The sequence below is a fragment of the Chiloscyllium punctatum genome, chromosome 6 (genome assembly GCF_047496795.1).
Source record: "Chiloscyllium punctatum isolate Juve2018m chromosome 6, sChiPun1.3, whole genome shotgun sequence".
NCBI lineage: Eukaryota > Metazoa > Chordata > Chondrichthyes > Orectolobiformes > Hemiscylliidae > Chiloscyllium > Chiloscyllium punctatum.
The window spans coordinates 94,196,497-94,206,431 of record NC_092744.1 but is presented as its reverse complement, the minus strand read 5'-3'; the positions used below and the strand labels follow the sequence as shown (position 1 = coordinate 94,206,431).

The following is a 9,935-nucleotide window of genomic DNA, read 5'->3' as shown; positions in this document are numbered from 1 at the left end:
TGGGCATTGTCAGTGTACATGGGAAACCAATACGATGTCACCTCCTGGCAGTATGTAGGTGAGATACAGGAGGGGACAAAGATAGATCCTGGATGGACACCACATATGAGGAATTCAGAAAGGAAAGGGAGAGTGGAGATGGAGCAGGATTTTCGAACAATCTTGAGGTCAAATATTAGTTCTTAGTAGAATTGGAGAGAAGGACATAACCAGAAAAGACAGACAGAACAAGGAACAATATTTGTGAATTGGGGAGGGGGAGTGATGAGGAGGGGCCCGACTCCAAAACTGCTATTTCTACATCAGTGACATCACCCAACTCCACCCTCGTCTCAGCTCATTTACTGAAATACTCATCCATCCCTGTGTTATCTCCAGACTACGTTACCCAAACACAGTCCTGGCCAGCCTCCCACATTCAACTTCCATGTAATCTCAAGAGTATCTAAAACCCTCCTGCCCAAGTGCTCACTTGTACCAAAACTTGTTGATTCATCAAAAGGCTCCTTCCAAGCAACAATTTAAAATTCTCTCCCTTGATGTAATTCCTGGCTGTGAACATCCCTGTCTCCCTGCACCACACAACCTGAGAGACCTCGACAACTCATTTTCTTTCAGACTCCCAAAGATGCATTTATGTATTGCTTCACCAGTCTGGCTGTTTCGACACGGTCAAGCGAACAAAGTCTGGAATTCGCACCCTGACCCTCTCAGACTTGCTTTCCTCCTTTAATGTATTCCTGAAAACCTGCTTATTTGGCAATACTTTTGATCACCTGACCTAATATCCCCATCTGTGGCCTTATGTCAGAAATTCTCAATTTCTGTGAAATTATAAAAATGATAAAAATACAAACCGTTGTTGATTTGCACACACACTGTCAACTCTTCACTGTCACTGAGTGAATAATCTGTAACATCTCTTACCCAAGTCACCACACCAACTGCAGCTGTACAAGGAAGTCAAACATCACCCTCTCCGCAGGCAATGGGGCTTTGGCATTAATCACTGGTGTCTGTGGAGAGAGAAACACATAGTTGATATTTCAGGGAGTGCTAAATGCATTACAGGAAGTGAGAATGTTACAGAATTTGATGGTCAGAAATGGAAGGAAAATGCACTCTTTTGTTGAAAAAAAGATTTATTCACTGGCAAAGATACTGTGGAAAATTTAGTCCGTTGAGAGAGCAGCACATTGTCAGGGGTTGGGCAGCAGAGGAAAATTAACTTACAAAAGGTCTGTGAAAGTAACAGTAAAACACTAAACAAGCCAAACAGCCTGTGCCCAAAGACTTTAACTCCCCTTCCCGCTCCACCAAAGATATGCAGGTCCTGGGCGACCTCCACCGCCAAATCCCAGGCATCTGATGCCTGGACGAAGAACGCCTCATCATCTGTGTTCAGATCCTCCAACCACATGGGATCAATGTGGATTTCACCAGTTTCCTCATTTCCACTCCACCCACCTTATCCCAGATCCAGCCTTCCAACTCGGCACTGCCCTTTTGACCTGTCCTACGTTTCCATCTTCCTTCCCACCAATCAGCTGCTGCCTGACCTGCTGTGCTTTTCTAGCATCACACTCTTTGTCATTGAAAACATCCTGACTCTGACACTGTGTAAATCCTGCCCTATCACTCCCTGCCAAGGAAGGCTGTGCATGCGTCCCCCTACAGCTTGCCCCTCTCAAAGTTGGCAGCCACACACATGTCCCTTGGATCACTGCCCCCAATAAAATGGCGGCAATCACTCACACCTTTCACTATTTGAAGCATTTTCCCGTTTGCCACAAACACAGGCCTGGGATTTTCAAATTTGTGTTTTCCGATGTGCACTAAGTTCTGTAAAACGTCTCAGCCCGTTCCATTAAAATTTCCTTCTCTTCCTGATCAATATGTCTTTCCTTAACCATACCCTGCACCTTCACACATTTCCAATGCCTTGATCACAACATCACAGTGCTGCCAGTGAAGCTTATCACGTGGTATCACTTTATTCCTGATGAAGGGCTTTTGCCCGAAACGTCGATTTTGCTGCTCCTTGGATGCTGCCTGAACTGCTGTGCTCTTGCAGCACCACTAATCGAGAGGCTTATCACGTGGTTGAGTGTAGCCACGCCCCTCATTCACTCAGACCAACCGGCACGACCTTGTCTTCCAGCCCCATCCCCATCCTTTTATTGGTCCTGCACTGAGATCAATCACCAGAGGCCCTTTGTGGGCTGGAGCATGCTCAGTGCTTCCTGCTTTTGCTGCTGTTCATCAGGTATAAGAGAGAGAGTGTTCATTCCTGTTTCTCCAAATGTCAGACATTAACAACAACGACCTGCATTGTATGGAGCCTTTCACACTGACAAATCTCCTAAAGTGCTTCACGAATGCTGGAAATGTTGATTAAAGAGAACAACTTTAAGATACATCTTTGAGGAGTATAGAGGGGGTTGGGAAGGATATTCAAGAGGTTTTTAGATCAGACAAACCGTCTAAAGAGCAACCCATCCAGACCCATTCCCCTACATCTAACACGATGGGCAATTTAGCATGGCCAATTCACCTAACCTGTACATTTTTGGACTGTGGGAGGAAACCCACGCAGACACTGGGAGAATGTACAAACTCCACACAGACAGTTGCCTGAGGTGGGAATAGAACCCGGGTCTCTGGCGCTGTGAGGCGGCAGTGCTAACCATTATGCCACCGTGCCGCCCATCTGCAACTCTGTCCTCTGCAGCTCCAATCATGGAGTGATGTCTGTGGAGAACAGCTTATGACGGAGACAGTTAGTGGCTAACCGTAGTTTAGCAACCCCATGTCCTAGCCCCCCTACCCCACACACCAGTCCTTGTTCTCACAGCCTGTCATTACACACTACCTATGGTTAGCCACTAACAGTTTCCACTAACAGCTAGTAGCCCTCCCCCAGCCAGATCGTTATCCACTCCTTTATCCAACCCTTCTTCTCGCTCTATCCCCACCTATCCTTTACTCCTTACATCCTCCCCTAAACCCTTCCTTCTGCATATAAACCAACATTTTTTTCTCTCAGTATCAGTTCTGAGGAAGGGACACCGGATCTGAAATGTTAACTCTGATTTCTCATCACAGATACTGCCAGACCTGCTGAGCTTTTCCAGAACCTCCTGGTTGTTTTTTCTGATTTACATCTTCCACAGTTTTTTGGTTCTAATTTACCGGGAGTTTGTAATTCAGGTCCAACAGCCTCTGTCCCAGTCTCTGCTGTCTCTCCCAACCCCACCCAGTGACACGGCACCTGCACAGCTCATGGACAGGTGTCATCTTGCTGGCCACACCCTTCATTCACTCCCATTGGCTGCAGGACCACACAGACTCTCCTCCCATTGGTCTGGAGCTGCCGTCAATCAGCCGGGCCCCATTGTGATGAGAGTGGAGGGCTAATCCCTCTCTCTGCCCTGGGATGAGCTTCATCATTCACAGTGAATGGGGCAGTACCACAGAGCACAGGGCCTGGGGGCTATTCAGCCCATTGGGGCTGTACTCTCTCCCTCTGGAGATGCTGCAAATCTGTCCCAAATCCCCTCCTATTTGCCCACAGCCCCCCAAATCTTTCCTTAAAAATTAAAATTCCAAGTCTCTTTCAGAATACCTGCTGAATCTGTTTCATTCAGACTGTTCCAGATGCTCAGAACTTACTGAGTACAATAATGTTCACATTTTCACTTTGTATTATTTGCCAATTACTTGAAAGTAGTTACTAAAAGTTATGACAGTGTTAACAATTCCTCTCTCTCCTCAAATTCAAGACCTTGGAACCAAATCTGCACCAGGTCAAAAACACTGCTTCACCTTCTCAGCTCCAAGGACAATTAACTGTGCTTCAGCTTACTCTCCACAAAAGAGGAATGCATCTTAGTTTATTAACGTCATAGACATATACAGCACAGAAACAGAACTTCGGTCCAATTCATCCATGCCAACTAGGAATCCTAAACTACTGGAGTCCCATTTGCCAGCTATTGACCTGTATCCATCAAAACCCTTCCTGTTCACGTACCCAATCGGATGCCTTTTAAATGTTGTGATTTTATCAGCCTCCACTACTTCATCTGGCAGCTCATTCCATACACACACCACACTCAGCTTGAAAACGTTGCCCTTAGATTCCTTTTAAATCGTTGCCCTCTCAACCATGTGCTCTAGTTTTGGACCCATCTAACCTCAGGAAAAAGAACCGCTGCTGCTCACCTTATCCATGCCCCTCGTGATTTTATAAATCCCCATGAAGTCACCTCTCAGTCTTGGACTCTCCAGGGAAATTAACCCCAACCTATTCAGCCTCTCCCTGTAGCCCAAATCCTCCAAACCTGGCAACGTTTTTATAAATCTTGTCCGAACCTTTTCACGCTTCACAACATCCTTCCCTGAACAGGGAAATTCAAACTGAAAACAGAATACGAGAAGTGGCTTCATCAATGTCTTTTAAAATGTTGTAATTGTATTAGCCTCCACCTTGGCAGCTCACTCCAAACATGCACTGCCCTCAAACTGTCCAACTCTGGCAAAGTCCTTGCAAACATTTTCTGAAATGCTTCAAGTTTCACAATATCATTCCTGGAACAGGGAGATTGGAACTGAAAACAGAATTCCAGAAGAGCCTTAATCAATGTCCTGTACAGCCACAACATAATGGAGAGCATAACAAACGCTGCATTCACTCCCTTACCTACCTGTGACTCTACTTTCAAGGAACTATGAACCCTCACTCCAAGGTCTCTTTGCTCAGCAACACTCCCCAGGACCTTACCAGTAAGGTGTATAAGTCCTGCCCTGATTTGCCTTTCCAAAAGCCAACAGCTAACATTTATCTAAATTGAATTCTATCTGCCATTCCTTGCTCCACTGGCCCATCTGATCAAGATCCTGTTCTATTCTGAACTAACCTTCTTCGCTGTCCACTATACCTCCAATTTTGGTGTCTTGTGTAAACCTACTAACCATACCTCATATTCACATCCAAGTCATTTATTTAAGAACCCAATAATCGATCCTTGTAGCACACTGCTGCTCACAGTCCTCCAGTCCACAAAGCAAACCTCCATCATCACCCTCTGTCTCCTACCATCAAGCCAGTTTTGTACCCAAATGGCTTGTTCTCCTTTCATTCCATGTTATGTAACCTTGCTAACCAGTCTGCTTTGTAGAACTTTGTTGAATGTCCATATAAAGAACGTTCATAGCCTGGTTTAATCAATTTTCTTTGTCACTTCAAAACATTCAGTCAAGTTAGTGAGACACGATTGTGCACGTACAAAGCCACATTGACAACAGGAGAAAGTGAGGACTGCAGATGCTGGAGATCAGAGCTGAAGATGTGTTGTTGGAAAAGCGCAGGTCAGGCAGCATCCAAGGAACAGGAGAATCGACGTTTTGAGAACGGCTGATGCCCGAAACGTTGATTCTCCTGTTCTTTGGATGCTGCCTGACCTGCTGCGCTTTTCCAGCAACACATTTTCAGCTCCACATTGACAACAGTCAATGATTATTCCTTACTTTTCCAAATAGATGGATATCCTGTCCCTCAGAATCCCTTCCAACAACTTCCCTGCCACTGACTTCAGGCTCACTGTTCTCTTGTTCCATGGCCTCTCCTTATCACCTTTTTAAAATAATGGCACCTCACCTGTAACTATCAATGATAAAAATACCTCAGGAGAGGCCCAACAATCACTTCCCTAGATTTCCAGAAAGTTCCGGGATACATCTGATCAGGTCCCAGGGCTTTATCCACCTTGATGCGATTCAAGACATCCAGTAACACCTCCACTGTAACATGGACACTTTTCAAGTTCTCTCTCTTTATTTCTCTAAACTCTCGAGCTTCCATATCTTTCTCCAATAAAAAGGACATGAAATATTCGCATATCTTTCCCATCCCCGGTGGTTCCATAGACAGCCTCGTTAATCTTTAAGGTGTCCTATTCTCTGGTCCAGTTCATCTTTTGTCTGTGATATATTTGTTTAATCTCTTTGGATTCTACTTAAACCATTTCCGGAAGGTATTTCATGTCAAACAGGATCAGCAGCAAGCAACAGAGCTAAGTGATCCTACATCCAATGGAATAGATCGGAGCTCTGCAGTTCTGCCACACCCAGTTGTGAACAGTGATGGACAATTAAACAACTCACTGGAGGAAACATCACAGATATCCCCACCGTTACTGATGGAGGGGCCTCACACACCCATGCACCAGATAAGATGACAGCATTTGCTGCAATCTTCAGCCAGAAGTGCAAAGTGGGATGATCCATCTTAACCAGTAGTTTCTAACATCACAGATGTGAGTTTTAAGCCAGTGTGATTCAGTTTGAATAACATCAAGAAATGGTTAAGTAGTGCAAAGGCTATGGGCCCTACCAATATTCTGGCAATAATACTGATGGTTTGTGCTCCAGAACTTGCCACCCACCAAACCAAGTACCACTCCAGCACTGGCATCTACCGACAATGTGGAACATTGCCCAGGGATGTTCAACACAAAAACACAGGGCAATCCAACCCAGGCAAGTTCCATCTATCAGTCCACACTCGATCAGCAGTAAAGTGATGGAAGATGTCATCAACAGGGCTACCAAGCCACAGCTGCTCAGCAACAGCCAGCTGAGTGACACTCATTTTAGGCTCCACCAGGGCCACTCAGCTCCCGATTCACAATCTAGCAACTAACTGAATCGCAGAGGTGAGGTGAGGGTGACAGACTAGTCCCACTCCAAGATCACTATTTCTCGCTGATTCTAACCTTGTCTCAGCTCATATACTCTTATCCACCTTGTGTTATCTCCAGACTTCAGTATCCAAACAAACTCCTGGCCAGCTTCCCACATTCAATCTCCCTGTAATCTTAAGAAAAACTAAATCTCTGCTGCCCAAGTACTCCCTCGTACCAAAACTTGTTGATCCATCAAAAGGCTCCTATTCATAATCAACAACATAGAGCCACAGAGATGTACAGCATGGAAACAGACCCTTCAATCCAACCCATCCATGCCGACCAGATATTCCAACCCAATCTCATCTCACCTGCCAGCATCCGGCCCACATCCTTCAATTTAAAATTCTCACTCTTGATTTAATTCCTGGTTGTGATCATTCCTAGCTCGCTGCATCACACATCCTTGAAGACCTCGACAACCCATTCTGTTCAAGACTCCCAATGATCTGTTAATTCATTACTTCACCTGTATGGCTGCTTTTACAGTTGCCAAAGCAACGTTTTTTGAAATTCGCAGCCAAAACCTCACAGGTCTGCTTTCCCCCTTTAAGACAGTCCTCAAAGCCTGCTTATTTGGCAATGGTTTTGGTCACCTGACCTAATAGCATCAGTCTCTGACCTTATGTCTAAAGTTCCCAAAAATATTTTTGTGAAATTATAAGCATGATGATAAAACTATAAACTGTTCTTGATTTGGACATTACCTTCAAATCATCACTGTTGCTGTAAAGAATACTCTGTAATGTCTCTTACCCAACCACATTGTGGGAGCACCTTCACCACAGAAACTGCAGCTGTACAAGAAAGTCAAACATCACCCTCTCCACAGGCAACAGGGCTTTGACATTAATCACTGGTATCTGTGGAAGGAGAAACACAGTTGGTGTTTCAGGGAGTGCAAAATGGATTACAGGGAATGAAAATGATGCAGAATTTGATAGTCAGAAATGGAAGGAAAATACACTTGCTTATTGGAAAAAAGAATTCTTGACTGTCAAAGATTTTCCAGAAAAAATAATTAATAAGTAGCACATGGTCAGGGGCTGGGCAGCAGAGAAAAATTAACTTACAAAAATGTCTGTAAAAGTAATCGTAAAATACTAAACAGACCAAAAATACACCCATTGTTCTATACTGAGCAAGCTAGATATTGACAAAGTGGTCATAAGGGAGCCCAGAGATGAAGCACAGCTGTATAAGCTGTTATGATCCCACAGTCATAGAGATGTATAGCACCGACACAGACCCCTCGGTTTAACTCATCCATGCCAACCAGGTATCCGAACCTAATCTATTCCCATTTGCCAGTACTTGGCCCATATCCCTACAAACACTTCCTTATCGTATGATGTGTCTAGTTAGATGCCTTCAACAAGTTTTAATTGTATTAGCCTCCACCACTTCCTCTGGCAGCTCATTCCACCCACTGCATGAAAGAGTTGCCCGTTAGGCCCCTTTGAATTTTTGCTCCGTTCACCCTAAAGCAATGTCCTTTACTTTTGGACACTACTCGAGGGAAAACATCTTGTTCATTTACTCTGTTCATGCTCCTCATGATTGTATAAACCTCCATAACATCACTGCTCAACCTATGGCACTCCAGGGAAAACAGCCCCAGCCTTTTATGCCTCATCCTGCAGCTCAAATCCTCCAAACCTAACAACATCCTTGTAAGTCTTTTATGAAATCTTTCAAATTTCACAGCACCCTTCTGATAGGAGGCAGGCCAGAATTGCACACAATATTCCAAATGTGGCCTAACGAATGTCCTGTACAGCAACATGACCTCCCATATCCTATGCTCAATGCTCTAACCAAAAAAGGAAAATACACTGAACACCTTCTTCATCATCCTATCTACCTGCAACTTGACTCACAAGGACTGTGATCTTGCAGTCCAAGGTCTCTTTGTTCCGCAAGCGTCTCCAGGGCCTTGCCATTCAGTGTATAAGTCCTGGGCTGAAAAAGGTGTTGCTGGAAAAGCACAGCAGGTCAGGCAGCATCCAAAGATCAGGAGAATCGACGTTTCGGACATGAGCCCTTGATGCTGCTTGACCTGCTGTGATTTTCCAGCAACACATTTTTCAGCTCTGATCTCCAGCATCTGCAGTCTTCACTTTCCCCTAGTGTATAAGTCCTGCCCTGACTTGCTTTTCCAAAATGCAGCATCTCACATTTATCGAAATTAATCCGTATCTGATCGATATGTCACTGTAACCGGAGGTAACCTTCTTCACTATGCACAATATCTCCATTTTGAATGACCTGCAAACTCAGTTACGACAGCAAGTCATTTAAATGAAGGACGAAACAAATCCAGAAATAAACATCCATTTCTCTGAGTTTGAATGTTCTCTGTGTAAATCCTGCCCAATGACTCTGTACCAGAGAAAGGCTGCACATGCGCCTGGCTGCACCTTGCCCCCTACAAAGCTGGTGGCTCCGCACGTGTCCAGTGAATTCTTGCCCCAAATAAAGATGGCGGCGCACACTCATGCCTGCAGCCACACTGAGGCAATTCCTTGTTTACTGAAAACACGAGACTGGGACATTCAAATTTGTGTTTTCCGATGTGCATATTTTGTTTGTAAAACCTCTTCACTCATACAGAATCTCTCTCACCTCCTGCGGTTCCACAGACAGCCTTGATTTATTTATTTCTTTCCTTACCGTATCCTTTCGCTCCATAACCTCCTGGGGATCCATTACAGCGACTCTACACCACGCGCCAGGGTGATCACGTGGTTTAGTCTCATTCTGCCTCTCGTTCACTTTGATTGGTTGGAGGACCAACCTTCCGCCGGGTCCTCCAGATCCGCCCACAGTCCTTTCATTGGTCCGGAGCTGACATCAATCACCCGGGGTCCCTTTGTTGGTTAGAGCATGCGCAGTGCGTCCTGCTTTTGCTGATATGTTGGGTAATGTGATGGGAGAGTTTACTGTGGGGAAGGATCCATTTGTGTGAGCTCTGCAGTAGATTTCCTTTATTCATGGAGGGAATTGCCTTCCTACTCATGACTGCATAGCTGTGATTGATGAATGAATGCCATCTGAACCAGTACATAAACACACCATTTTCACAACATCTGAGATCTTCAGCTCATTGTATCACACTCTTCTTTGGAGATAAATAGAAGCATGAAATGGAGCCTCAAGGAATTGGAGCAGGAGTAGGGCATTCATTCC

General features: G+C 44.9%; 1 long non-coding RNA gene across 1 annotated transcript; it reads right to left on the bottom strand.

Moving 5' to 3' along the window:
- Positions 1 to 982: 982 nt before the first annotated feature.
- Positions 983 to 9,472, bottom strand: LOC140479197 (uncharacterized). The gene is made up of 3 exons (XR_011960970.1): positions 9,420 to 9,472; positions 7,503 to 7,609; positions 983 to 1,016 (listed from the first exon to the last, which is right to left on the bottom strand). It is a non-coding gene; the product is annotated as an uncharacterized lncRNA (long non-coding RNA).
- Positions 9,473 to 9,935: the final 463 nt, after the last annotated feature.